Consider the following 5,969-nt stretch of genomic DNA (forward strand, 5'->3'; position numbering starts at 1 on the left):
ATTAACACACCAACTGACGGGAAATGCACGATTCCATAGTTAATAAATGCACCATGTCTCTGTCTGTATACGTGTGTACGTCTGTAATGCACGTAACCCGAGAACCGTTCGCCCCACCAACTTCAAATTCGACACACACGTTCCACACCCCCACAGGGAATGCGGTGCACGGTGTCGAGTTGGCCGGACCCACGGTTGTCCACAAAAGGCCTCTGACCGGCCTCTGCCTGGCCTCTCTGCCCTCGTGATAATAATGTTGGTGATCTAGATTAGAAATCTTAGAAGCGAACTATACTATTCAATCAATTCAATCGTCGGACAAAACCTCCCCCAAAAAGAATAGCAATTTGCTCATTATTATGACCTATTGGCCTTTGACACCAGCTGCACTGGGGCGCATGTTGAGTAGACCCAGCTCTCATCATGAAATTAGTATTCAAAGCAAACCAAGAGAAAAGAAAAGAAAAGGGAGAGAGAGATTGAGAGAGAACAAAGAGACAGTGTGCACAGTAAAATCCCGACTCTTAATTTAACTTTGAGTGTGTCTGTGTGTGCAAATGAAACCAAAATGGGTCCATTTGGTTCCATTCGTACATGATCAGAGTTAAATGAACACGCACTATTTCAACGGTGTATTGCAGGTTACAGCAACATGGCCTTGTCGTTTCCTTTGAGGCCTAGTCTGGAGCTTTTTTGGCCCTCCTCCCATCCTATCAGACGCAAGCCTGAATTTGTAGCCTGCTGCCTTGGTTCAGCCACAGGCACGAGCAGGCGAGTAATGGCCTCCAGCCATGCTGGCTGGAGGCCAGGCAGAAGTCAATAAGCCCCAGGCTAGAATAAAAAGCCAAGACATCTACTGTAGCTATAGTAGCATAGGCTGGTGGTTCTCAAACCGGGGTCCGGGGACCACAGGCGTCCTTTGATGGGGGTTCCAGGAGGTCCCCCCCAGTAAAATTTAACCCATACAGTATCGCCGGTCAAAATAATCTTGAAAATATGTGTGAAAAAAGTTGGAATATTGTTAAAACATTTTAATACATTTTGTATCCATGGCACAATATTGTTTTTTTTATATCTGCGGCCAGATAGATTAATTTGTGGTCCTTGACATGAAAAGGTTATATAGCAGCTGATTGAACATTTAAGTTCTACAATTAGCTACAAAGCCTGTCATTATATTATGGCCATAATCAAGAAGTTAAAGTGTAAATTTAGGTCTGATAATGACCATGACCATACATGTTTTTACATTTAGGACAAAATATTTAGGTGCCCAAGCCCAGCTAATTCTCACAATGCGATGCGTTGTGACTCGTGAGCTTGTAGATCTGCTATTTTCACTACTTTAGTACTACAAGAAAGTAGTAGGGCATTCATTTACATTAAAAAGTTGACATTTGGAGAAGAGGCTAATAGCTATATCTGAAAATAACACATCTACAAGCTACTCACAATGTGTCATGAAGCATTGTGAGCCATCGTTGGAGAAGAGGTTTAGTGGGTGGGGAAAAAAAGGGAAGGAACAGAGAAGTAGATCCTGGCAGAAGAGCAGGAATAGCCTTTCAGACAGTGGCCTATAATATGTTGAGTGTCTGTGCAAGGTGGTTGTTTGTTTGCCATACTGTATACTGTGTTTCTGACAGACAAGTGACATGTCTGCTTTTGGCATCTGTGTCTGTTGACTGTGAACACCAACATACTAGACAGCACGAGGAAGAGAGGCCAGAAATATTATCCATACTGGGAAATTTGTCCAGATAAGCCTGTCCTCCGAAAGACCTGGACTTCTGTTTTTGATGCATGTTGTACAGTACATACGGGAGTATTTGACTTGACGTAGTGTTCTAGCCCATTCTGACCTGAGATCAGATTCATACGAGGTTTCCGCCGGACACACACTGGTCTGATGAACCCATTCTGACCTGAGATCAGATTCTAAAAATGTCAGTCGCTCTTCGATTTTTCAAAAATAGCAGACCTACAAGCTCGTATCGCGCCACTCGGTGGCGCGATATGAGCTTGTAGATCTGCTATTTTTCAATAGATAAAGCATGACATGATGCTAACACCAAAATGGGTGCCCGGTCAGAATGGGCTAGTAGTGATCATTTATCATCTAACTTGTCCGTTCAACCTGTGCTCCCTCATTCCACTTTGTCTGACAACAAATGTGACTGAACACACCCTACAGTAAAATATCCCGATATTTTAACTTTTTGTGGGTTTTTTTCTTCGTAAATTAATGACTTCATCATACTGCAGCGTCAGCTGCGTCATACAAAAAAGCCTTAAATGTAGCAAATCTACAAGCTCGAAAATGCTGCTGGAAACGCTACTGGAAGCGTTTTGGCCTTGTTAGATCTGCTACTTTTGCTATTTTTCAATCCTTTTAATCCTGAAAAGTAACAGTTTGGGTATGTAATGATCGCACAAGATGTGACTAAAAACAGACGACTAGCACCGTCCTGTTGTCCAGTAGACAATAAAATATGAATTTTGGAATGGACATCCTCCCGTGGCGTATACGGGACGAAGACGATTGTCAGTGTGCATCTCACTGCTTCTTCTGAGTTATTATATGAAGATAGTTTGAAAAGTGATGAATCTTTTTCTTCTTCAAATCTATCAGTTACACCAACATGGTTCTTGAGAAGCAGTTTCAGATCTATTGATGAATATTATAAAGATCTCCATGCTTATCCCGAATGCGTCACAGGAGGATTTTCGTTCGGCCCAAATTCATATAGTTTAATGTCCACTGGACGACAGAACAGTGTTCGTCTCGAACCTTGTCTGTTTTTAGTCACACTCGTGTGATCATTGCATACTTACCCCTAACACTCATCTGATGTGGACCAGACACACAGAACATGCTGACGGCCAGAGACTGACTAATACAGATATCTTGTGGTTCTCAAATATCTTCATGTCAACGACCCCCAAATTGATATGTATGTGGCTGTGGACCCCGATCTGAAAAGGTTTTGTGCCAGGGACCCCCAGAAGAGAGGATTTATGAAAAAAAAAAATTAAAAAGTTTCCAAACATTTTTGGAGATAAAGAAAAGAAGAATAAAATAGCAGATGTACAAGCTCGCATCATGGTCTTCAGACTCCACTTTGAGAACCAATGGTATATAGAACGCTTTGAGCCGAATTTCGAGCTTGTAGATCTGATATTTGGATACTTTTGTGCGACGCTGCAATATGGTCAAGTAGAGCGTTAATTGACAAAAAAGAAAAGAAAAAAAACACAAGTTAAAATATGGAGATAGCAGGTTTCTGCCCGACAGTAATGATATTCTGCTTTTCTCTACCTCCACACAGTCCAGACTCTACAACAAGAGATATATATAGTGTTGCCTTGAGATTATTATAAGACATTTGGGATGTTCCTAGCCACAAACGTGCGAGCACACGCACACACGCACACACACACACACACACACACACACACACACACACACACACACACACACACACACACACACACACACACTTGGAATGCTAATGATAGTAGTGAATCTCTGTGATTCTTTCTGGAGGACAGCGCTGCAGGGAGTTGGAGGAAGTGGAGGAGAGACCACCCAAACCTTCTCCTCTTCCTCTCCTTCCAAAAACACTTAGTGTAATTATACAGGACTGACACGTGAGAAATGTTCTCTGCGCAAATATGGATTAAGTCTCAGTCATGGCCCTGCAGACAAGTTTGTGTGCGTGCGTATGCGTGTGCGTGTGTGTGTGTGTGTGTGTGTGTGTGTGTGTGTGTGTGTGTGCGCGTGCGTGGCATGCGTGCGTCTGTTGAGTCGGGAGGATACCGCATATGTCCAAAACTGTTACTTTTCAGGAAACAGAAAGAAGCTGTCTTCCAATAGGTCCAATGTAGTTATTATTTAGTAATTCAGTAATTATAGACACTTTCTATGTTCTAAAATAGCGAAAGTAGCCGATTTACAAGCTCACATAGCGTGCTGCGATGTGACACATTGTGAGCTTGTTGATCGGCTATGGCCATTACCTTTGAGTGACACTTGTATGACAAAGTAGCACATTCATTTACAATAATGGAGAAACAAATGTGTCAGTGTTTGTCAGCTATACATATTCCTCAAACAGATTAGGGATCATTTTCCAACGACACAATGCGGAAAAAACACGATGAACACATGAATGTGTTAATTTGATCTAAGTAAAAAAAAATCTAATAATTTCAAACATTTTAACAGAAAAATGATGATGTAATGTGTTGTGAGCTTGTAGAGTCGCTATGTGACCCCTAGGGGGTCCTCAGGGTTACTACTGGCAAATGTTTGTGATAGGATTTATCTTTTTTCTACATTAACCCTTGAACCCACATTAACAAGAATCCAACATAATACGAAAGATATAAAGCGTCGCAGTCCCGCCCCCTTTCATGACGACGACAGGCACGGAAGAGAATTCCCCATTCATTTTTCCCATAGACGTTTCAAAAAGTATTTATTTAAAGGACAACTTTAGTTTTTTTCAACCAAGGTTCATGTTTTAGGTTGTTATTAGAGAAACTAAAAGGTGAGTGTTAATTTTCTTTCATTTGCTGCTTTCTTTCGTTTTGGGGATTTTAGCTCTTTTTTGACAGGGGGGCGGGGGCATTCGAGCATGGGGCTAAATATGTATCTTTTTACCAAATTTGATGGAGATTTATTTATTTATTATTTACTATAGTCCTAATAAACCCCAGGAAATTACATCTGGCCACAGAAGATCACAGGATCTACTGAATGTGAAGGTAGCCTACTGGGGGAAGGCTTATACTGTGTGTATAGGCTCAATATGTCAGTTTGTCACATTCAATAGATCCTGTGATCTTTTGTGGCCAGATGTAATTTATTGGGGTTTATTAGGACTATAGTAAATAATAAAAAAATTAATCGCCATAATATTTTGTAAAGAAATACATATTTAGCCCCATGCTCGAATGCCCCCGCCCCCCCTGTCAAAAACTGCTAAAATCCCCAAAACGAAAGAAAGCAGCAAATGAAAGAAAATTAACACTCACCTTTTAGTTTCTCTAATAACAACCTAAAACAAGAACCTTGGTTGAAAAAAACTAAAGTTGTCCTTTAAAGACATTTAAGCCGTGGACAAAGCCAACTCTTGTTGTGACAAATCATGACAATAAACACAATGTTTTTGGAAAGGGCGACGCTCTATTGTGTAAAGAAAAAAAATAACAACTTTAACTTACAGTGGTGATAGTGCTGTCAAACAAGTCTATGAAGCGATCTATGAAATCTATATGAAAAGTGATTCCATCATTTCATACAATATGTATGGGTCCATCCTGCATCCCTCAAATCTAAGATCCTTGGCCTGAAAAACTGATAGGGCTTAAATTATGAATGAAGTTAAGCATCACAACATCATCAACTTGTCCATACACCAGTGGTTCTCAAAATGGGGTCCAGGGACCCCCAGGGGCCCTGGGTGCATGGGTTCCAGGGGGGTCCCCAGCAAAAGCAGATAGCGTCAGAATCATTTTAAACGACTTTATTCATTTATAATGTCTGGATATTCAAATATAGCTACAAGCTTCACTTGGTTCCGCGCTGCGTAGGTATAGAACTTTTTGTTGTTGTTCGTAACTATTCTCTTCTGGAGGTCCCTGGCTCTAAACCTTATCAGAAGGGGGTTCTGTGGCCAAATACATCCTAAATATACATCTCAATTTGGGGGTCCTTGACATGAGAAGCCGTGCTGCACACATCACGTGTTCTCTCTCCTCTCTCCTTCTCCCCTTCCTGGGAAACCGTATATCTGTGTTTGGGCTGATAGGATAAACATCTGTATCTACACACACATATAAACATCTGTATCCGCACGCACACACACACACACACACACACACACACACACACACACACACACACACACACACACACACACACACACACACACACACACACACACAGACTGAAAACAAACACGGTA

The sequence above is a fragment of the Protomyctophum parallelum genome, assembly GCF_964188405.1.
Source record: "Protomyctophum parallelum genome assembly, chromosome: 14".
Lineage (NCBI taxonomy): Eukaryota > Metazoa > Chordata > Actinopteri > Myctophiformes > Myctophidae > Protomyctophum > Protomyctophum parallelum.